Source organism: Muntiacus reevesi, chromosome 1 (genome assembly GCF_963930625.1).
Source record: "Muntiacus reevesi chromosome 1, mMunRee1.1, whole genome shotgun sequence".
Taxonomy (NCBI): domain Eukaryota; kingdom Metazoa; phylum Chordata; class Mammalia; order Artiodactyla; family Cervidae; genus Muntiacus; species Muntiacus reevesi.
In genome coordinates, this window is record NC_089249.1 from 164,636,398 (window position 1) to 164,660,865 (window position 24,468).

Sequence of the window (24,468 nt, forward strand, 5' to 3'; positions counted from 1 at the left end):
CCTGGAAACTGTTGGGCAGTACAATATACTGGTTAAGAGCATTATTCTTTTGAGAAGTCAGATAGATTGGGAGTCTCTGTGTCTGAGTGTTACCAAACTTTTTGAACTCAGCTTCCTTATTTGTAAAACAGGAACAACAGCATAAAATCCAAAGGGCTGTAGAAAGAATACATGAGGAAATACATGTAGAAGTGCTTGACTGGCTCAGTCCTGAAACATAGCTAGGTTTCCATAAACATTAACTAAATTGTCTTCTTACTAATCTCATCAGTCATCAAAATCCATAGGCTCTATTCTGTGTATCATAAATAGATGCCCCTTGTCTTCATCCTGATTTATAAAAATTCAGCCATCATAACTTTGCCTAGATTACTGCAATAACCTCTTCACTTGGAGAAGGAAATGGCAACCCACTCCAGTACTCTTGCCTGGAGAATCCCATGGATGGAGGAGCCTGGTAGGGTACAGTCCACAGGTTCGCAAAGAGGTGGACTGAGCGGCTTCACTAACACACCCTCTTATCCATTCTCCTTAATACCACAGTGACTCAGAGTAAAGTCCAAACAAGGGTTTCCACAATCTGGCCCTGTTTTATTTCCTACCACTCCACCAGTTTTATCTCCTGTCACATCTTTCCTCAACATTCCATAGCAACCCAAACTACTGGCATTTTCCAGAAAGAGATATGCTCTCTCACTTTTAAGACTTTTCAGTGCTATCCACTTTGCTTGGTTGCTTTCCCTTCCCAACCTGTTCCTTATAACTTGTACTGCCTTTCTCAGATTCAGCTATGGTTTCACCTCCTTTAGGAAGTTTTTTCCAGTTTGGTATGCTTTCCCTTCTCAATCTGCCCCTAGAATTCCTACCATTCATTAAATCTCAGCTAAGGTATTATCTCACCAAGAAGCACTTCCAGTATGTCTCCCACAATACTTCATTGTGTACTTATTTCTACCACACATTTCACACACTGCTTTAAGATCATTTAAGTCAACAGGCAATTAGTCACCATACAGAAGAGACCACGTCTTGCCTTTTTAATTCCAGTACTATAAATGTGGTAGGCACTATAAACACAATAGGTTAATATAGGTCCTTGAAAAACATGATAATAATAAGGGCTTTTACCCTCTCTCCCCTCAACACAAGTATGGCTGTCTCCTCTCTGTGTTAAGTCTGAGGAGAAGTGTGGCATGTTTCTCCTCTGTTCTTAAAAAAAATTCCTCCCTGCCCTAATTGTAGGGTCTAACAAACATTTTCTTTCAAATAAACACAGCCTTCTTGGGCACAAATTACACTGATATAGAGATTGTCAAACCAAATACTTTAAGGAAGATAACCTTATTAGATGATATAATATCAATTAAAAGCAAAATTCCCCGACTTCCCTGACAGTCCAGTGGTTAGGACTCCACACTCCCAATGCAAGGGGCACAGGTCCAATCCTTGGTCAGGGAACTAAGACTCCGAACGCCTCAAGGTGCAGACAACAAAACAATCAAAAAATTTATAAAGAAAAAAAAAAAAAACCCAAAACTCCCTTATAGTTGTGCTTTACATCATCAAACTACTGCTTCTTTTGTCCAATAATTCTATGATGTATGTTACAAAGATACTGATGCCCATCTTTAGAAGAAAGAAACCGACAGACGTTAAAGTGGGGAGAAAAATTCTCAGGCTCTTCGCACCACTCCACATGGCTTTCAAGCACTTAAGGGACTAACTGGTTCATCACAGCATCCAGCCCCAGCTGTCTGCTGAGCACAGCACTGTAGCTTCAAGGTCTCTTTACGGTGTCCTGAGTCACAATATTAGCAGCCTTCAACTTCTCTGCTCTGAATTTCCTCCATGGAGGCCAATATTTTTTTCACCTTCAGTAGAGATGACACATATTTGGAAGGTAAATATTTAAAATAAGATTTTTCCCAATATAGAATTGCCAAAGCAGAGAACTATAGCTATGCCTAATCTTGTTACCTGCCATTTTTGGTTGCCAATAGCCAAGAACTGTATGTAAGCGTCCATAAACAAATATACAGATTCCCAACTATTTAAGCATTCATCATAAAAGCCTCAGAAGGCAAGGCAGTCTTATTACTCAAGTCTTAATAAAACTAGGATTCAGGAGACCAAGGTTTGAGTCCCAACTCTGCCATGTATATTAGCATGTATTAGCCATGTATTAAGTTCAGGACAGTCATTTAATGGATCATCACCTAGCACACCTGGGGCTTCCCAGGTGGCGTTAGTGGTAAAGAACAAGCCTGTCTATGCAGAAGACCTAAGAGATATGGATTCAATCCCTGGGTTGAAGGAAATGGCAACCCACTCCAGTATCCTTGCCTGGAAAATCCCATGGAGAGAGGAACCTGGCAGGCTACAGTTCATACAGTCACACGGAGTCGGACATGACTGAAGTGACTTAGCATGCACGCACCTAGCACACAGAGATGTAAGGATCAAAGGAGTTGGTTTTATAGGTAAGTAGCTCAGCTGGTAGTAAAGAATCTGCCTGCAATGTAGCAGACCCTAGTTCGATTTCTAGGTGGGGAAGATACCCCGGAGAAGGGATAAGCTACCCACTTCAGTATTCATGGGATTCCCTGGTGGCTCAAACTGTAAAGAATTCACCTGCAATGCAGGAGACCTGGGTTTGATCCCTGAGTTAGGAAGATCCCTGGGAGGAGGGCATGGCAACCCACTCTAGTACCCTTGCCTTGAAGAATCCCTATGGACAGAGGAGCCAGGCGGGTTACAGTCACAAAGAGTCAGACACAACTGAGCAACTAAGCTCACTCTCTTTGGGAGCCTTAAAATACAGTTCAAATGTAAAATGTTATCACTGCCTACCATGTACTAGAATACAGGCTCCAGAAGCATGAGAAATTTCTTCATTCTCCCTGCCCCTGCTCCCCTAACTGCCCCCTCCCCCAAATTTCCAGCATCTAGAAAACCTGGCACATAGAAGATGCTCATAACATGAAAGTGCTTAGCACTGACACAGCTACTGAAGAAATGGCAAACCCAGAGTCTCTGCCATATAGAAGCTTTCATTCTTATTGAGAAGGGCAACACAAATGCCAATGGAATAAATACTGAAAGACTATATTTTTTAAAGTTCTGTTAAGAGATTAACTAATTTGGATTGGGAAAAGTTATAAGTATCAGCCAATACACTGGAGCTTTTACAGCCAATACACTGTTGTACGGTCCTAAATTACAGAGTATAAATGACTATATGCTTGGAGTTCAGAAGAAATCAATGAGGACTAGAGTTGGTTTCAGGAAAGAAGTGGGGCAGAAAAAGTAAAAGAAAAAAGGAAAGACATTCTAGAGCAATCAAAAACAAATAGAGACCAAGGAGGCTCAGTAGAGAGTGTGAGCAGATAGTCCACATAGTATTATGGGAAATAAGCAAGGTGGGCTAGGTTATGGAGGGCACTGACAGCCAGGCAGTATTTGAATTTGGTGTTGTGACAAATGTGAAGCCTTTCAAGGATTTTGAATGAAGGAATAATATGATGAAAGCAAAATTTTTACAAGTACTGTCTGAGAGAATCAGTTTTGGGGAGAAAAAAGGACGATATTAGGATCTAGGTTAGGTTGAAAGTTGTTCAACTAGCTGCAAAATAAAAGTGCTACTACAAAAAACAGTTTTGATATTGCAAAGGAAAAAGAAAATCACTTTTAGGCCACTAAGTGACCAGCACCTGAATTAAAAGCAAAATAGTGTTTCTGCTCTGAGGAAGTCTAGCAGGAGTGACAAAGCTATCTTTCATTGAATCACTGGCTCTCAGGATCGAGAAGGAGTCTAGAAAGCATCATCAGATGCAAGAACAAATCTTTCAAAATCCTTAGCAATTAGTCAGGTAGCCTCTGTTCAAACGCCCTCAGTGTGGAGAACCCAAGACTTCTGGAGGCAGCCTATTCCATTCACACAGCTCTAAGTATTTAAAAGTTCTTCCTTATATGGAGGCAAAACCAGTCTCCTTGCAACCTCCACCCACTGATCTTGGTTCTGCCCTCTGAGGTCACACAAAACAAGTGAGCATTAAACACAGAACAAATATTAACTGTCTGGTACTGTGGAGTATAGTAGCATTCAGAGAAGGGAGTCAAAGATGACTCCAGAATGGCAAATTCAGGGAAGTAAGAGAATGATGCTATAGGCTATAGGCAAAAACAAGTTTCTGGCATGTTCTAGCTAAGGCAAGAACATGAGGTCAGTCTTGGATACACAGCCTGAACAGAAGATGAAGTTTCCAAGTAGGAATAGCCAACAAATAGTTAGAAATAAGCTTGGGAAAGGATCAAGACTGGAGATCAATGTTTACAAGTCATCAACAAGGAAACATCATTAAGTAATGAGAATGCACAGGCTTCTGGAGGGATATCATGCAGAACAAAAAGAAATGAGGAACTTGATTCTCCAGCAACTTCTTTTGTGGTTTGAAACCAAGTGAAATCAGAAATGGTCAGTGACTGCTGCTAAAGCTACTTCATATTCTCATTCTAACAATTCAACAACCCAATTCCTTCTACCTGTCATTCAGAAGTAAATGGAACCAGGTTACTCCTACAGTTCTTGCCTCTTTTCACTAGGCAATTAAGGCAGTGGAATGAATTTCTACTTACAAAAAGCAGCTATGATTAAAATGTTTTCTACTTTGTCTGGTAGTTGTTCCTGTAGGTCATACCCTTAAGTAGAATTGAAAATAAAGCAACTATACAAGTCACCCTGTATACTATTGTAGCCCACCTGATCTGCTTCAAAATGCTTCTGTTGGCCCTTACTTTGAAATTCTGTTCCCAAGATGTTGTCCTAAGGAAGTAATACTAACGTGGGAAAAGTGATAGGCATGAAGGTGTTCACTGCAGTGTTAGCTTAGACTTCTAATTACAGGGAAATAGCTACATGCACTGTGGAAAAAGACTTGAAAAGAACACAAAATTTACAATATTTGTCAAGTTAAAGTGATGGATTTTTGGACAATTTCCCCTTCTGTTTTCCAAACTTTTTTTTTTTTTTAAAGCATAGTTATATAATTTCTTTTAAATAAAAGACAACAAAACAGTTCCACTTGGATATCTCTTCTAAGCTACCACTAAAACATAAGGCATTAGTTTAGTTCTACTCCTAACAATATAGAAATTCTCATCACTAGGTTCTAACATGTTACAGGGCAAAACCTACACATGCTAACAGGATACTTACAAGTTGGCTTGTAACCCAGAAACCAAAGAACAGACAGCACTTTGCCCCAGTAAAGATGCTATCTAAATCTAACCCAAATCAGGAGCCACTGTTCTTCCCCAAGCATTTGGTTTCTCTGCTGAAACCAATGACATTTAGTGCTCGAGTCACCGCCACCTGAGGTTTAGATTAAAACAGAAAGAAAGGTCTGTCTTCTAGGGAGGGAAAGAATTCTGCCCAATATCAGCACTTGTCTCCTGTTCCCTCAATAAACATGTCCTCTATCTAAAGCTCCAGGAGTGAGTAAAGTTAGTAATAGTGTACAAGCTGAAGTCAGACTTAAGAACTGTTTCAATGCTTTGGGGCAAAGACATAACTTTGTGTGGTCATGGGTTACCCTCTCTCTTATATTCAGTGAACATTCATTCACATTATGAAGACTAACAACATAAAAGCATTCAGTAGGCATCTTTTATATTATATAAGGAAAAACCACATTGGTTGATTTCAATTGGTAGTTGCTTTAAACAAAACAGCATTTCCCATTCTCATGCATAAAGATAGATTCAAGGATGTCATTTGTCCCTAGCCATGATTCAGCTACAGATATGAAAAGATCTGTGACTGTACCTCTATAATTAACTTAAGTACAGGAATTTTAATTTTCCTGGAGGGAATTTTCCCTGGAGGGAAAAAGACAACAACAACAACAAAAAAGCTCACTCTTTCCGCTAAACATTTCAACTATATTTTGCAGTGGAATGGAAAAATGTGACACAACAGGTTTGGTAATATAAGGCAAACAAAGCTGCATTGTAGCCGAGGAGTATTTTTAGAGCTTTGATAGTTTTTATTACGTTTACGTGATGGTATATAAAGAACAAATAGTTTCATGGTGAATGCTAGAGCTGCATTAACTCTAAGGTCATGAAACTACAGTCGACCCTTGAACTACTTCGAGGTATGAACACAGGCCCTCAGTGCAGCAGGAACTCCTCAAATAACTTTACAGCCGGCCCTCCATATCCATCGGTGTAAGTGAACTCTTGTAAATCCATGTTGTACGAGGGTCAACTATATAACAATTTTATCAGTCAAAATAAATGTTGAGTAACAATATCATAAACTGCATGCAATTTAAACTAAATGATAGGGACTTTCCTGGTAGATAAGAATCCAGAAGATAATACATAGGATAAGAATCCACCTGCTTAAAAAAAAAAAAAAAAGAATCGACCTGCCAATACAGGGGACACTGGCTCGATCCCTGGTCCAGAAAGATTCCACAGGCCTCAAAGCAACTAGGCCCATTCAACACAACTACTGATTCTGAGCTCTAGAGCCCACAACTACTGACTGAGTCTGAGTATTGCAACTGCTGAAGCCCATGCACCTAGAGCCCGTGCTCCGCAACAAGAGAAGTCACTTCAATGAGAAGCCCATGCACTGCAACCAAGAGTAACCCCCAGTCGCCGCAACTAGAGAACGCCTGTGCGCACCAATGAAGATCCAGCACAACCAAAAATAAATAAATAAAATGGGAATCCCTGTTTGCTAAAGAAAGCTGTCTAAGTGCAGACAAAGAAAACAGGAATTTATATACCTCCAATATAGGAGAAATATAAATCAGCTGACTTGTGCTGTCAACTAATACAAATCTCATTCCTAGTGAGTGCCTAAACAATGGCTTTCTTCATTAAGATCACATTCTCTGAGGGGGGAAAAACCACAAACAGCCAGTCCTTCAAAGCCCACCCAGAAATTCCTTGAATAAACAATAATTCTTGACAATTCAATGAAACCCATGATCCATTTCTTGCAAAGTACCCTACACTTATCATGTGCCATACACTGTGTTAATCACGGCAATGGAGCCTGCGTTCACAGAACTGAATTGGAGATAAGACACCACACAATCAGAGCTAAGATATTTTCTCATGCACTATTCTCAATCCAGGAGACATTTGGCAACATCTGAAGACGTTTTTAGTTATCACAGTCGAAGGCCTGTCCCTAGCATCTTATAGGTAGAGGCCAGGGATACTGCTGAAATCCTACAATGCACAGCTCAACCCTGCAAAATGAAGAACTATTTGGCCCAAAATGTGAATGATGCTGAGGCTGAGAAACTCTGTTCTAATGTAATCATGAGCAAAAGTTAAGTGCAAAAGGTACAAATAAAATGCTAATAGTTTGGAACTCTCTAAATCAGAAAGTCAATCTGTACCACCCAATGAAAACTAAATTAAGGGTCTGACTCTGGAGAACTCTGTAAATTGGACAAAAGAGTTTAGACTTGATTCTCTGGGAAAACGAAGCCAGTGAAGGGGTAACAAGATGAAAATGGTTCTTTTCAAAAAAGCAGTCTGGTTTGGTTGAAAAGCTTATGTATAGATATGAAAGCCAGCTTAATAGAAAATAAACTGATGAGGGTAAGGCAAAGAAATAATCACTAGCACTGCCTAAGATATGGCTTGAGGATTCTCAGATTTCAAATCTCAGGATTAAATTTCAAACCAGAGGGTTCAACTTCCAATGACACTGCATTTGCTAAAGTAAAATGCATCTTTGACTCACCACGCCTCACAGAAAACTGAAAGAAGGAAGTCACTTTTTAAAGGCTCAGTTCCTAGTTTAAAAAATAACTGCAACTAAACAAAGGCATGTATAAGGAAGAAAATGGATGAAAAAAAGGCTTCAATCCTTCAGGCTGGAAACATTTTACAAACTAAAAAGCTAACTTTTGCAAATAAAAAACACACACACTGAAGCTTAGCAATACTACCACTTTTGATTTGCATGACAGGTTGTACTTGACAAAGTACTTTCACTGCTACCATTTTATTTAAACTCCTCCAAAACGTCTGACTGATGAAATGTTTCTGGGGAAGGGGGAAGAAATTTCATCTGTAATTTTTTTATACTGAACAGCAGTAACTCAAACAATAAGCAAAATGGCAACCATAGAATAAATCCAAACGCATTCAAACAAGGCATCAAAAGCCCCTGACAATCTGGCAGCACCTACCTTTTCTTCCTGGTCTTATCTTCCTCTACAAATCCGAGGCCCCAGTACCTCACTGAGCAATATAAACCCCCTCCTGCCTCCACATCTTTGTTCATGCTGTTTCTTCTAGCCGGGATACCTTATTAGGCATCTTTGCCTAGATGTGCTGCAAACACCTCGAACTAAATACGTCCAAAATTCATTTTCTTTCCATGTCACCTCTCCAGTTAACCTTCCTCATAGAGTACCTATCTTGGTAAATAGTACTACCACTTCCCTGAACCAGAAAACCAGACAACTGTCCTAGGCTCCTTCTATTTCTTCATTTCCATAAATAATCAGCCTCCAAATCTATGGATTCCACCTTTTTCACATTGCTCAAATTTGATCCCTCCTCTTCTTTCCATTCTCACTGTCTTAGTTCAAGCCATCGTTCAACCTTCGGAACATTCGTCTACTTCCCCACTGAAGTCCTTTCCCTCCCCCCTCACAGACAAATTATTAATAAAACATCAATATGACCACATCTTTTTCCTGGGCAAGAGGGTTCAAAGCCTCCCCACAGCTTTCAGGGTAAGCTCCAAATTCCTTAGCAGGGTTTACAAGGGCCTTCATATTTGATGCCACCACTGCCCACTTCCTCCACTTCTCTGAGCTTTACTGGAATTCCAGTCATGGTCTTTCAGTGTCCAGTCTCCATTTCTTGCACTGGACTCTTTGGCTGGAAATTCGTTTTTCAGATTCACCATATGGCTAAATAAATCCTGCAAGACTTACCCTCCCACTTCCTCCCCAAAGCCTGGAAACCTGGCTCAGGTAGCCTTCCTCTCAGAGCCCTGCGCTCACACGGTGCACTACAACACTGTAAGCTACCCACGATTTACTTGTCTGCTTCCTCCTCCACTCCAAGAGAACTACTGTATTCTTGGTCACCAGGGCCAAGTGCCTCATTTCTTATGTGCCTCACATATATTAAGGGCTCAGTAAATGACCAATGAATGATTAATGTGCTGGGCTCCCCACCACCCCCCTTTTTCACTTGAACAGGGATCCCTATAAAGAGTTTCAATTGACACAGTTCTGATACTAATCTCTGCTTTAAGTTTCTCATCCTGTCTTCATCGAGCTCTTCCTTGTCTGAAACTCATCTTAACCCCTGCTTCTGCAGAAGCGATTTTCTTGAGCCCCTTGTTACATACTGCCATAGTACCCTGTTCTTTCCTAACACGCATCACATTTATAGTATTTGTTAAATTCCCTGCGAACAATGTCAGATCCATGAGGGCAGGGTCTACCTTATTTTGTTTCTGCAACCCCTGGATATGGCAGAGTATCTAACAAAGAATAAACATAATTTGTTACACTGAATTTAATCCTGTAATGTGAGCAGAGATCGTCACTTAAAAGATGAGAAAAAAGAGTCTCAAACAAATTAAATAAAGCAACTATAGCCACCGATGCTTTGCAGTGGAGCCAGACCAAACCTGAGTCAACAGATTTCATGACCAGAAGTATGAGATACCTTCAATAAAGTTAACTCGGGTTTTCAAGATAAGAACTACAGACTAAGAGAAAGGGGAGGCTCTCAGATTACAAACACAAAGACCTGCTCCACTCTTAAAAAAAAAAAAAAACTCCCCAGGCATTCCAAACAAGCTGTATTTTTAAATCAAAGTTCCACGCAGCGGGTAGCCTTTAAACCTGCAACTGCCTGAGACACCTACCGGAAGACCACCCCAAGGTACAGAAAGGTTCCTGGGAAATGAACGGGGGAAGAATGTGGGGCTGGTAAACTAAGGAACTGAGGTCTAGATTCCGATTCATTCCCTGTTAAAGATTGTTTCCGACTGTTTTCGCAATAAGACCTTAGACAAACCTCGTCTCTTCGGGAATCAGTTTACCCATCCAAGCAATGGGGGCGAGACCAGAAATAGTGAAGACTCTAAGGTCTCGGAGGTTTCTTTCAGTCAAAACTCCTTAGGAATCAGGCCTCCGTTGAGACTGACCTCCAGAACCGCTAAGTCCAGCGGAGGGAGGGCCTCCACAGGAGAGCCCGGCTCAGCTGGTCACTCCGGCCCCACCTCGAGAGACCGCGCCCAGGATCCGGGGTCGGCGTAAGGGCCCCACCGCGCCGGCCCCCTCAGGAGGGCTCACCGCACGCACCTAGGCCAGAAAGGCCATTAATAACGCCAAAAGCCAGTGGGCCGAGGAGCGGACCCCAGTCACTCCCCACCGCGCACACTCACCTCAGACTTCTGTCTCACCTCGGGACTGCGACCAGCCGCTCTCCACTTCCGGCAAGAACCGCCCAGCAACCTTCGCGCGACCCACTTCCGGGCCCTCACTGGGCGCGGCACCACCACCGGAAATGAAGGGCCGGCGTTTTAGCCGGCCCAGCGGAGGGACCCGGGAGGAAGTCTGGCCGCCCGGCTGGTGACTCCGCCCCTTATACGCCACGCCCAGGAGAAAGAATTCCCCTCCAGCTTGGGAAAAGAGTCCCGCCCCCGAGGCGTGAGCGACGGGGCGTGTCTAAAGCTAGACCACGCCCTCCACCGGTAGTAGACCAACCTAAGCTCCGCCTCCCTCTGGGCGTGGATACCTCGGTTTCCCCGTTTGTGACCTGGGGAGGTCATTGGTCTGGGCAGTGTTTCGGGAGGACCTGCGGAGGCTGGATGTGGGGAAGGGTCGGCAGGGATGCTCAGGTATAGCTCAGGGTTTCTGGGCGTGCCTGCCGCCACCGCCCTGCTGGCTCTAGCCGGGGCTGGGAAGGTGGAAGCGCAACCCACTTCCTGTTAGTTCGGTGCGCTCTGTGACCATAGATGGTCAGGTCTGGGGCCGCGCGGAAGCCTCCGCCCCGCGGTTTAGGAGTCCTTCTTGCCCGCACTCAGGGTGTGGTCCCCGAGAATAAGATGATCGAGAGGGGGGAAAAAAGATAAGCAGAATTAAAAGAGATCCTGCTTCGCTCTGCTAAAACCTGGCTTCTGAGGCATCTTTGCCCCGGGCTGGGCGTTCCCAGCCGGCTGCCAGTCAGTCCGGGGGAGGTTCAGCATGGTGGCCGCTAAGCGCAAGGAAGACTTCACTTCCGTGCTCCTTGGGCCTGGGGATCTGAGCTTTGTTCCCTCAAGGCTCACGTTTTCCAACCAGTGATTATCCTCCCACAAAGATTTTATTTCCAGAAAAGAATTGGCAAGTTGCCACCCCTTCAGTCGAACGCCTCTGACAGCTCCAAGCTTCAAGTTAAATGCAAGCGTTATATGCCAGAGTCACTCATTCAACAAATACAGTTCTTATAATAACGACTACCATTTACTGCGCGCTGAGTACATGCCAGACCTCTGCTGAAAGCTTCAAGCTCATTTTCACTTAATTCTAATAGGAACTCTCCGCGGTAGGTACCATTATGGCCTCCAGTTTTAAAGCGAGGATGCTGAATTATTTGCCAAGTTCACAAAGTGTCGGAATTTTAGAGGAAACACATCTATGTGACTAAACCCCAGAACGTAACTCCTGTGATAGACCATACTGGAATCATCTGCTGCAATTTGGAGGTAGTGATGCCCCTGGTGGGAAGACATCCAGGGTTCCTGCCATGGCTTAGGTGCTTTACCAGGGGTCAGAATTTGGTCAGGTTACCTAAGTTCTCTAAACCTGGGCCTCTTCTCAATTTTATGACCCCTGGAATATTTAAAAGAAAATGATCATGTGACAAAATGTGGAACAAAAATTAGAGTATATTTTAAATACTGACATTTAACAAGAACAGTGTCTCACACATAAACTTTATTCAGACATAACATAAAAAGTTGAAAATTCAGCAGTGGTCACAGGACTGAAAAAGGTCAGTTTTCATTCCAATTCCAAAGAAAGGCAATGCCAAAGAATGCTTAAACTACCACACAATTGCACTCATCTCACAGGCTAGCAAAGTAATGCTCAAAAGTCTCCAAGCTAGGCTTCAACAGTTCATGAACTGTGAACTTCCAGTTGTTCAAGCTGAATTTAGAAAAGATAGAGGAACCAGAGATCAAATTGCCGACATCTGCTGGATCATTAAAAAAGCAAGAGATTTCCAGAAAAACATCTATTTCTGCTTTATTTACGCCAAAGCCTTTGACTTTATGGATCACCACAAACTGTGGAAAATTCTTACTAAGAGATGGGAATACCAGACCACCTGACCTGCCTTTTGAGAAACCTGTATGCAGGTCAGGAAGCAACAGTTAGAACTGGACATAGAACAACAGACTGGTTCCAAATCAGGAAAGGAGTACATAAAAGCTATATATTGTCACCCTGCTTATTTAACTTATTTGCAGAGTAATCATGCGAAATGCCAGGCTGGATGAAGCACAAGCTGGAATAAAGATTGCTGGGAGAAATATCAGTAACCTCAGATATGCAGATGACACTACCCTTATGGCAGAAAGCGAAGAAGAACTAAAGAGCCTCTTGATGAAAGTGAAAGAGGAGAGTGAAAAAGCAGGCTTGAAACTCAGTATTCAGAAAGCCAAGATCATGGAATCTGGTCCCATCACTTCATGGAAAATAGATGAGGAAAGAGTGGAAACAGTGACAGACTTTATTTTGGGGGGCTCCAAAATCGCCACAGATGATGACTGCAGCTGTGAAATTAAAATACACTTGCTCCTTGGAAGAAAAGTTATGACCAACCTAGATAGCATATTAAAAAGCAGAGACATTACTTTGCCAACAAAGGTCCCTCTAGCCAAAGCTTTGGTTTTTCCAGTAGTCATGTATGGATGTGAGAGTTGAACCATAAAGAAAGCTGAGCGCCAAAGAATTGATGCTTTTGAACTGTGGTGTTGGAGAAGACTCTTGAGAGTCCCTCAGACTGCAAGGAGATCCAACCAGTCCATCATCAAGGAAATCAGTCCTGAATATTCATTGGAAGGACTGATCCTGAAGCTGAAACTCCAATACTTTGGCCAACTGATTCAAAGAAGTGACTCATTTGAAAAGACCCTGGCGCTGGGAATGATTGAAAGCAGGAGGAGAAGGGGACGACAGAGAATGAGATGGTTGGATGGCATCACCGACTCAATGGACATGAGTTTGAGTAAACTCTGGAAGTTGGTAATGGACAGGGAGGCCTGGCGTGCTGCAGTCCATGGGGTTACAAAGAGTCGAACATGACTGAGCGACTGAACTGAACTGAACATCAAAAGATTATATTTGAGTGCTTCGTGTGTGTGTATGTGTGTGTGTGCGCGTGCGCGCGCGCGCGCGCGCATGTGCACATATGCATGCTAAGTTGCTTCAGACTCTTTGAGGCCCTCTGGACTCTAGCCTGCCAGGCTTCTCTGTCCATGAGATTCTCCAGGCAAGAATACTGGAGTGTGTTGCGAAGCCCTCCTCCAGGAGATCTTCCTGACCCAGGGTTGGAACCCGTGTTTCCCATGTTGCAGGCAGATTGTTTACCATGTGAGTCAACAGGGAAACCAGGCTGTGTGGGTAGCCCAGGGCAAGTAGCCTGCCTGGCCCTCATTGTAATGAGCTCTACATTTAGCCCTTCTAAATCTCTTTCTGGATTAGAGACAGGAAATGCTTAAACCATACATGCATCCTAAAGGAAGGGGAGAAAAAGGGGGAAACAGAAAGGAAAAGGAAGAAAATAAGGAACAAATCTTCCCCAAACTATAAATTGGGGATAGTAATTCATATCGTTGTAATGAGAAACAGAACCAATAACCCATGTAAAACCATTTGGTAAAGTGATTCTTTGTAAAGAGTGTACACATGAGTACATCACCATGCCTGCCTTTCAGGAATTTCTAATCTTTTAAGGAGTCTGAACACAGGCACTTGTGACTCTAGTGAAGACAGTTTAAGAATTTTAAAAAATCTGTGACTTTTTTTTTCCATTTACTTATACACTGAAAAAATTTATTGAGTTCTATGCTGAGCTCCACACTACTTTGTACCAGGCACAACTAGGAGTACAGCAGTAGACAAGTCAGACACTGTCACTGCCCTCATGGACAGTGTATTGTGGAAACCAGTATCACCACTGGGGGATATTATCAGAAGATGTGCTGACTACTGGCTCCAGCTTTTCCTCCTCACTGATCTTGTTCAGTGCCCAGTACTCAGTGCCTCATCCATGCTGAACTCTCATCAAGCCCATGTTCAGTGAGCCCCTTGAATTCGGAATAATCTTTCCCTGGGCTGAGATGAATTCATTGCAGGGCAAGAATGAATAAACAGTAGGGGAGATGGGAATCTGTGCCTGGATGAGGTGTGAGTTTCCTGGAGGAGAGGGATAGGAGATAAGACTGAAAAAAGAGGTTGAGTAAGTTGTACCAGGCAGGAGATGTGAAACCCTAATGTGAAAGTGAGAGCGAGCAGGTTAGATCGTATTTTAGAAATACAACTCTATGGTGTAGAGCATGGGCTTGAGTGAGTGAAAAAAGAGGCAGGGGACCTGTTAGAAAACAGCTATAAAGATGTAGTAAGGTCTGAATCAAGGCTTTAGCATGGGGATGCAGCAAAGAAAACAGTGCAGGAGACAGCATTTATATAAAGGGGTCAGTGAAGCGGAGGCAGACAGAAGGAAGGAGGATGATTGGAATAGGAACCTTCAGACTAGATCTAGTTCCCCAGGGGTCCACTCCCATTGAATATTACTTTTCCTTCTTGGCAGATAGCACAGTCTTAATTAAATAATTATTTGTGCAATTATCTTTTAGTATCTTGTAAGTACCTTGAGGTTAGAGTCCTTGCTTCTCTGGCACAAAATTGATACTCAATAGATATGTCGAATGTGACTAAACGAAAAGGGTGAGAGGGGTCAAGGTGGCTCTGAGACTTGGAGATGGGTGAATAGGAGGTGAGTGGAAGACTGGATTTGGGGGGTTTCAGCCTCAGATCTTCAAAATCTAGCCTGGGAAGAGAAAGGGAGAATTGAGTGCAGTTATTTCTCAAGCAAGAATTGTCAACAGAGAGTTGATTGATTCTCACACATGTCCCCTCTTCATGTATTTTGCCACTTATTTTGCCTGGATTTCAGCAAAATTCTAAACCTGGAGGATTGCTTTGTCTCTGAGGGTGCCACACAAGATTCTTCCCTATCACCCAGAGTTTCAGACACAGAAGTCTGCTGGTTCATCTGGAGTGTTTCCCAGCCTGGCTCAGAGGAGTGTCTGCATCTGTGCTGCCTGGCCCAGAGCCTGTCTGTGTTTGGGCAGATCCTGTATCCCCCTGCCAGAAGGGGCTGACAGACAACAATCTATGTGAGCCCATCTTTCTTCTCCTCCTAGGATGGAGTCGCTGAGTTAAGTTCTCAGGTCCAAGCATTACAAGTTGGCAAAAGAGATATTGGTGATATGATAATACAATGGTTAAGATCTGGCTTTGGTAACGCTCTCATCTGAACCTGAACCACAACACTGCCACTCAATGTGTAATCTTGGTCAAGGTAGTTAACCTCAGGAAAAGAGATTAAAACCCAGGAAGTTCCCTGTTGGTCCAGTGGTTAAGACTTTGTGCTTCTAATTCTGGGGTGTAAGTTTGGTCTCTGGTCAGGAATCTAAGATCCCACATGCTGCAGCCAAAAAATTTTAACATATATGTTAAAATTCATCTTGAATTATTGATATGACAGAGAAAATTTATAAAAACATTTGGCTCACTAAATATTCAATGAATAGTAATAATTATTACTTGATCCTGAAAGTCTATTGTCTCTGTCCCTGGTAAAGGTAACTAGGAGGCAAAATAAGATCTGAAGGGTCAACATTCTGGATGGTGCCATTAGAAGCACTGCCACTACTGGCCCATCATCAAAGAGCATCTGCTTTTTAAAAGTTTTTGTTTATTATTTTATTCTTGGCTGCACTGGGTCTTCCTTGTTGCACACACACTTTTCTCTAGTTGCGGTGCGTAAGCTTCTCATAGTGGTGGCTTCTCTTGTTGCAGAGCATGGGTTTTAGATCATGTGGGGTCAGTAGTTGTGGCTCACTGGCTTAGTTGCTCTGAGGCTTGTGGGATCTTTCCAGATCAGGGATTGAACTCGTGTCCCCTGCATTGGCGGGTGGATTCTTAACCACTGGACCACCAGGAAAGTCCTAAGCATCAGCTTCTTTATATCACTTTTTTTTTAACCTCACCTTGCAGCTTGTGGGATCTTAGTTCTCCAATCAGAGAATGAGCTCAAGCCATGAAAGTGCCAAGTCTTAAACACTGGACCACCAGTAAATTTCCTTTATATCACCAACTTTTGATTCAAAGTCTGGGCCTGTGTGCCCTTGGCTGCATGACTAGATAAGTCAGGAATATGAATGCTTTTGGCTGCAGATAAGAGAAAAATTGATTAGGGTAACATTTTTTTTTAAGTATGTTTTGCTCACAAGAAGAATGTAGGTGGGCACTTTTACTGACTCCGTAATGTCTGAGCTGATATCTCTGCGATTCAGTTTACTCTCAAAGTTGCAAGTTTGCTGCTGTAGCCCAAGCCATCACATCATATGTAAGTAAAGAGAAAAGGGAAGTTGCAGTTTCTGAGGCTGGAAAGCTAGAATTTCCTAAAGAACTCCACAAAGCCTACTCTGCTTTCTGTCTCAAAGCCAGAACCAACAGTCAACAAATATTTCAGCTTCCTTGTCCCTTGGAGCGACATTTTCAGGTGTGTGATTAGCAGTGTTTTTGAGGGTCCCCAAAGGAACTGAGCTTCAGTTGTCCACAATAGGAACCCACTCATTAATGAACTTTTATTGGCTTTTCTCCTTTCCCCAAATCACTTGTCTCAGGGAACTCAAACTAAAGAGAATGGAGTTGGCTGGGTCAGCTGTATAAGGAAAGTTGACAGTGAGCTCTGTCAGCTTTGATGTTAAAAGGTGCACTCTCTTTGTTTGGGATGGTATTGCCCAGATATAGGAAGGGCATGCTGATGCTGAGTGCCCAATAAGTGATAGATGTCATGATAATAAACCCTGGATGGCCCAGGAGCAATATATCCTCTTCTTTCTATATTAACACTTTAATAAATGAAACAAACCAAAACTCCTAACTAAGACAACCCTCCCTTTTTATAACCAAATTGTCATCACTATACTTATCCCCCTACCTGTCCCCCGCTGCAAAGGAATCAATCCAAGTCTCATCAATTACTTCATCCAGCTCTAAGTCCAGGATCTTGGAATATTCATCTTCCTTCAGTTCCACAGTGACCTTTCATCAATGTTTATCAGCCTATGGATTGAACTTCAAAGAGCAACCACCACAACATGCCACACCCTATATCTATTGGAAGATGGGGAGAAGAAAATTAGTGGCAGTATGTAGCTACTGAGAGTTTCCCAAGTGGCACAAGTGGTAAAGAATCTGCTGCCAATGCAGGAGACATGAGAGATGTAGGTTTGATCCCTGGGTCCGGAAGATCCCCTGGAGGAGGGCATGGCAACCCACTCCTGTATTCTTGCCTGAAGGATCCCATGGACAGAGGAGCCTTCCGGGCTACAGTTCATAGGGTGACAAAGAGTCAGATACGAAGGAAGCAGCTTAGCTTGCACACACACATACCTATTGAGCTGGCATGACACAGAATCTTTCTGGAACTGATCACAAGGTCTTGGTTGATAATTTTGGCTTCGCATATCCACTGCACATTCCATATTCTCTTTGTTTTCAACCAACACCTACGTTCATCAGGATCATAGTGATGGAAAAAGAAATAGGGCATGAAGGAAAAGTCCTGATCCAGAAATGGCAGATATCACTTCCACAGATACTGTGTTAACTTTAACTTAATCATATAGCCTCTAGATGGAGCCATTACTGATTTTCTGTAGGTCACCCAAAACTTTTTTCTTAAGGGATTGAAGACTTGGTGCTCCTGCCTAAATAAAATTCCCACAATTTTTTTGCACTAAGCATGGCAGGCCTAGGAGGTGCCCTAGGTGTCCTCTGGATTATATCATAATTCTAATGGCTCTTCCCCTCAACAGACCATCAGAATCAGAGGTATGCAGTAAGACTTGAACAGTATGCGCTCCACAGGGGAAATACCTGATTTGTAGCATTTGCCAATTTCTGTATTGTAAATACTCCTATCGTGGCCAGTTTTAAGCTACCAGTGTTATATTACTGAAGAAAAATGCACTGTGGTATGTGGGATAATGACTCTTCAAAGATGTCCACATTCAAATCTTTGGAACCTGTGAATATGCTACCTTACATGGCAAAAGGGATTTTGAAGATGTGATTAAATTAAGAATCTTGAGATGGGGCAGTGATCACGGGTTATTAGGGTAGGCCAAATACAATCACATGGATCCTTATCAGAGAAAGAAGGAAGCAGGAGAGTCAGTCCGAAAAAGAGATATGGGACTTCCGTGGTGGTCAAGTGATTATGACTGCGCTTCCAACGCAGGGGTTGTAGGTTCCATCCCTGGTCAGGGAACTAAGATCCCACGTGCCGCGTGGTGCCGCCAAAAAAAGTTTTCAAAAAGAGAGAGAGATGTGACCATGAATGTTTTACTTCAAATGTGTCAAATGACACTGTTCCATGTGTCAGTAAATTGCCACAAGATGGCAGCCTTGCTAACTTTGGCTGCACTAGATATGCTCCTTCAAGTTATAGTGGGTAGGAGGGACTTCTAACAAGACTTTAATCTTATTCATTGAGCATTTGTTGAAAGCCTGCTCAATGATTGATCCTTTTAATACATTAATACTGTTTTTTTAATACATGCAAAAGTTCAGCTTCGTTTGCACATGAAAAAACTGAGTTGGAAATGATTATTTGCCTGAAGTCAGGACAAAAGTTTTCTGACTCCAAATGCAGTTCTCTTTCCATTACATAAATGAATTTCAAGCTGCAACAGTATTATTTAAGGTGTTTTTGTTTTTGAAAATTACAAGTAACAGAAAACCAACTTGAGTCAGCATAACAACGACACAACAAAGTATTTGGGAGTGTCTCATGGAAATCTAAACAGAAATGGTGTCCTGACTTGAAAAGAGAGAATAGAGCCAGGAACTGGAACATCTTCAAGACCTGTAGGAGAAAGGATGAATAGTGGGGGAAGGGAGAGAAAGGGAAAACTGGTAGATGAAAGATGGCCTAAAAGATGAAGCTCTGCCCCCTCCCATGTTCACCAGAATAGCCAAATTTTAATACATCTTACATTGGGGTCCTATGTGAAGTTCTATTTGAAAAACAAGGCTTAGATATATTAGGCAACTATTTTAAACCACTGGTTAATGTATGAAGCCATTCCCATTAGTGCTGGACATTTAGGGGCTATTGGCTTTTTCCGATTTTTCGCTCTAATAAGTAAAATTGTGATGAATAGTCCTTCATATTGTATTAGACAGTGCATGAAGTCACCCAGTATTTTATCTCCTCTGGTCCTTATAACTTCCCTTAAGAGGGGAAAGGGTGGGGGTCATAGCCTCAGGCAAGTCTAGTCTGTGCCGAGGACCAGTGCTACTTGGGCCTCCCCCCAACTATCAGCCAGTCCAGAAATACTCAGTGAGTATCTAACTACATGCTTATCTACGATGGTGAATAAAATAAGCAGGGTCTGTTGTAACAGAGCTAATACTCTGGTGGGGAAAGCGGACATGAAACAGATACTCTACTAACAGATTAGAAGAATCACAAGCAAAGTGCTGCCAAGCGGAAGTTCAAAAGGTTAAGAAAACACACCACAGAGTGAGCTGACGTAATCTGGGGGCTAGGGTCAACTGCCCTGAGGAAGTGTTATTAATCTGAGGCTTGAAGGATGAGTGAGAGCCAGACAAAGGGAATGGAGAAGAGCTGTTTAAGCAGAGGGAAAGTGTGAATGTCCAAAAGTGAGAAAATCTTGGCATGTTCAAGGGATTGAGAGCAGATCATTGTGACGGGCTCCAGAAAAGAAAGGAAAATGATATGAAGTTGAGGTGAAAGAGCCAGCACAATCCAGATTATGCAAAATCTTATGAACTGTTTTAAGTGATCTGTAGTAAATTCCAAGGATGTAGGAGATCATGGACAGACTTTAAACTGAGGGAATGCACCATCCTGTTGGTGCCTAAATGAGTAAATAGCATGGAGGGCTAAAGTGAATACAAGGAGGCTGCTAGATAGAGGCAGGGGGCTGATACAAAAGTCCAGGCAAGGGATGATGATGGCTTGGCCTACATCTTGCTTGGCAGCAGTAGATAAAAAGAAATGGACAGATGTGGGAGTGAGTGATCCAAGATGTAGAATTACAGGAGCTAGTGATTGATTGTCTATGTGGATGAGTAGCCAAAGACTACTAGCTTTCTGGCTTGAGCAGGTGGGTAGCTGGTATTTCCTTATAGAGACTGGGGACACTGGAGGAAGAATAAGTTTATTGGGGAAAGTGATGACTCCTACACTCACACGTTCAGTTTGATTTATCTGGGGGATTTCTTGAATATGCAAGTAGACATATAGAACTGGAGCTCAGAAGACAAGACTGGGCAGGAGGAGTTGGTTTAGAAATCCTAGGATTGACAGAGTATGGAAAAGGGTCATTCAGAGATACTGATCTACATTAATAGTGTATTAGAAAAGAAGCCAGAAGAGGAGAATGAGAAGGGGTCACCAGAGGAGTAGCAGAAAATCAGAAGTACATGGCTCAAGAAAGCCAAGGGAAGAAAATACTTCAAAAAGGCAGTGTACCTGCACTAAATGCAGTAGAGTGACCAAATAAAAAGAAAATGGGTTGCTTCCATGCTCTGGCTATTGTAATTAGTGCTGCAGTGAGTACTGGGGTGCATGTGTCTTTTTGAATTCTGGTTCTCTCAGGGTATATGCTCAGGAGTATGGAATGCTGGATCATATGGTAGCTCTTTTTTAAGTTTTTAAAGGAATTTCCATACTATTCTCTATCATAGCTGTAACAGTTTCCATTCCCGTCAACAGTGTAGGAGGGTTCCCTTCTCTCCACACCTTCTCCAACATTCATTGTTTACAATAGCCAGAACATCAAACAACCTAAATGTTCATCAACAGAGGAATGGATACAGAAGGGGTGGTGCATATGTACAATGGAATATTAGTCATCAATTCAGTTCAGTTCAGTCGCTCAGTCGTGTCTGACTCTTTGCAACCTGTTGAACTGCAGCATGCCAGGCCTCCCTGTCCATCACCAACTCCTGGAGTTCACCCAAACCCATGTCTATGGAGTTGGTGATGCCATCCAACCATCTCATTCTCTGTTGTCCCCTTCTCCTGCCCTCAATCTTTCCCAGCATCAGGGTCTTTTCCAATGAGTCACTTCTTCGAATCAAGTGCCCAAAGTATCGAGTTTCAGCTTCAACATCAGTCCTTCCAATGAACACCCAGAACTGATCTCCTTTAGGATGGACTGCTTGGATCTCCTTGCAGTCCAAGGGACACTCAAGAGTCTGGAGAAGTCCAACACCACAGTTCAAAAGCATCAATTCTTTGGCGCTCAGCTTTCTTTATAGTCCAACTCTTAGATCCATACATGACTATTGGAAAAACCATCAATTCAGTTCAGTTCAGTTGCTCAGTCGTGTCCAACTCTTTTCGACCTCCTGAACCGCAACACACCAGGCCTCCCTGTCCATCACCAACTCCCGGAGTTTACCCAAACTTATATGGAAAAACCATAGCCTTGACTGGATGGACCTTTGTTGACAAAGTAATGTCTCTGCTTTTTAATATGCTATCTAGGTTGGTCATAACTTTCTTTCCAAGGAGTAAGCATCTTTTAATTTCATGGCTGCAATCACCATCTGCAGTGATTTTGGAGCCCCCCAAAATAAAGTCAGGCACTGTTTCCACTGTTTTCCCGTCTATTTGCCAAGAAGTGATGGGACCGGATGCTGTCTTACTTTTCTGAATGTTGAGCTTTAAGTCAATATTTTCACTCTCCTCTTTCACTTTCATCAAGAGGCTCTTTAGTTCTTCACTTTCTACCATAAGGGTGGTGTCATCTGCATATCTGAGGTTATTGATATGTCTCCCGGCAATCTCTATTCCAGCTTGTGCTTCTTCCAGCCCAGCATTTCTCATGATGTACTCTGCATAGAAGTTAAATAAGCAGGGTGACAATATACAGCCTTGATGTACTCCATTTCCTATTTGGAACCGATCTGTTATTCCTTGTCCAGTTCTAACTGTTGCTTCCTGACCTGCATACAGGTTTCTCAAAAGGCAGATCAAGTGGTCTGGTATTCCCATCTCTTTAAGAATTTTCCACAGTTTATTGTGATCCACATAGTCAAAGGCTTTGGCACAGTCAATAAAGCAGAAATAGATGTTTTTCTGGAACTCTCTTTTTTGATGATCCAGCGGATGTTGGCAATTTGATCTCTGGTTCCTCTGCCTTTTCTAAAACCAGCTTGAACATCTGGAGTTTCATGGTTCACATATTGCTGAAGCCTGGCTTGGAGAATTTTGAACATTACTTTACTAACATGTGAGATGAGTGCAATTGTGCGGTGGTTTGAGCATTCTTTGGCATTGCCTTTCTTTGGGATTAGAATGAAAACTGATCTTTTCCAGTCCTGTGGCCACTGCTGAGTTTTCCAAATTTGTGAGCATATTGAGCGCAGCACTTTCACAGCATCATCTTTCAGGATTTGAAATAGCTCAACTGGAATTCCATCACCTTCACTAGCTTTGTTTGTAGTGATGCTTCCTAAGGTCACTTGACTTCCCATTCCAGGATGTCTGGCTCTGAGTGATCATATCATCATGATTATCTGGGTCATGAAGATCTTTTTTGTACAGTTCTGTGTATTCTTGCCACCTCTTCTTAATATCTTCTGTTCCTGTTAGGTCCATACCATTTCTGTCCTTTATTGAGCCCATCTTTGCATGAAATATTCCCTTGGGATCTCTAATTTTCTTGAAGAGATATCTAATCTTTCCCATTCTTTTGTTTTCCTCTATTTCTTTGCACTGATCACTGAGGAAGGCTTTCTTATCTCTCCTTGCTATTCTTTGGAACTCTGCATTCAAATGGGTATATCTTTCCTTTTCTCCTTTGCCTTTCACTTTTCTTTTCACAGCTATTTGTAAGGACTCCTCAGAGAGCCATTTTGCCTTTTTGCATTTCTTTTTCTTGGGGATGGTCTTGATCCTTCTCTCCTGTACAATGTCACAAACTTCTGTCCATAGTTCATCCGGCACTCTGTCTATCAGATCTAATCCCTTGAATCTATTTCTCACTTCCACTGTATAGTCATAAGAGATTTGACTTCGGTCATACCTGAATGGTTTATTGGTTTTCCCAACTTTCTTCAATTTAAGTCTGAATTTAGCAAAAAGGAGTTCATGATCTGAGCCACAGTCAGCTCCCAGTCTTGTTTTTGCTGACTGTATAGAACTTCTCCATCTTTGGCTGCAAAGAATATAATCAATCTGATTTCAGTGTTGGTCATCTGGTGATGTCCATGTATAGAGTCTTCTCTTGTGTTGTTGGAAGAGGGTGTTTGCTATGACCAGCGCATTCCCTGGCAAAGCTCTATTAGCCTTTCCCTTGCTTCATTCTGTACTCCAAGGCCAAATTTGCCTGTTACTCCAGGTGTTTCTTGACTTCCTACTTTTCATTCCTGTCCCCTATAAAGAAAAGGACATCGTTTTTGGGTGTTAGTTCTACAAGGTCTTGTAGGTCTTCATAGAACCATTCAACTTCAGCTTCTTCAGCATTACTGGTCAGGGCATAGACTTGGATTACCATGATATTGAATGGTTTGCCTTGGAAGCGAACAGAGATCATTCTGTCATTTTTGAGATTGCATCCAAGTACTGCATTTTGGACTCTTTTGTTGACTGTGATGGCTACTCCATTTCTTCTCCCATCCAAGTACTAACTAGGCCCGACCCTGCTTAGCTTCCGAGATCAGACGAGATCAGGCGCGTTCAGGGTGGTATGGCCGTAGACTACTCCATTTCTTCTAAGGGATTCCTGCCCACAGCAGTAGATATGATGGTCATCTGAGTTAAATTCACCCATCCCAGTTCATTTTAGTTTGCTGATTCCTAGAATGTCAATGTTTACTCTTGCCATCTTCTTGTTGACCACTTCCAATTTGCCTTGATTCATGGATCTAACATTCCAGGTTCCTATGCAATATTGCTGTTTACAGCATCGGACCTTGCTTCTATCACCAGTCACATCCACAACTGGGTGTTGTTTTTGCTTTGGCTCCGTCCCTTCATTCTTTCTGGAGTTATTTCTCCACTGATCTCCAGTAGCATATTGGGCACCTACCGACCTGGGGAGTTCATCTTTCAGTGTCCTATCTTTTTGCCTTTTCATAT

General features: G+C 42.5%; 1 protein-coding gene across 8 annotated transcripts in view; it reads right to left on the minus strand.

The window, feature by feature from the left end:
• Window positions 1-10,596, minus strand: part of CAP1 (cyclase associated actin cytoskeleton regulatory protein 1) — a 28,058-nt gene extending 17,462 nt beyond the window's left edge. For 2 of the 8 annotated variants that reach the window (XM_065915714.1, XM_065915683.1), the window contains exon 1: window positions 10,448-10,596. The gene's annotated coding sequence lies outside the window, so the exon portion shown is untranslated. Of the gene's footprint in view, window positions 1-10,077; window positions 10,098-10,207; window positions 10,315-10,447 lie in introns of those variants that run through there. The other 6 variants (XM_065915722.1, XM_065915689.1, XM_065915697.1 and 3 more) reach the window with 6 other exon arrangements.
• Between the last annotated feature and the right edge of the window lie 13,872 nt (window positions 10,597-24,468).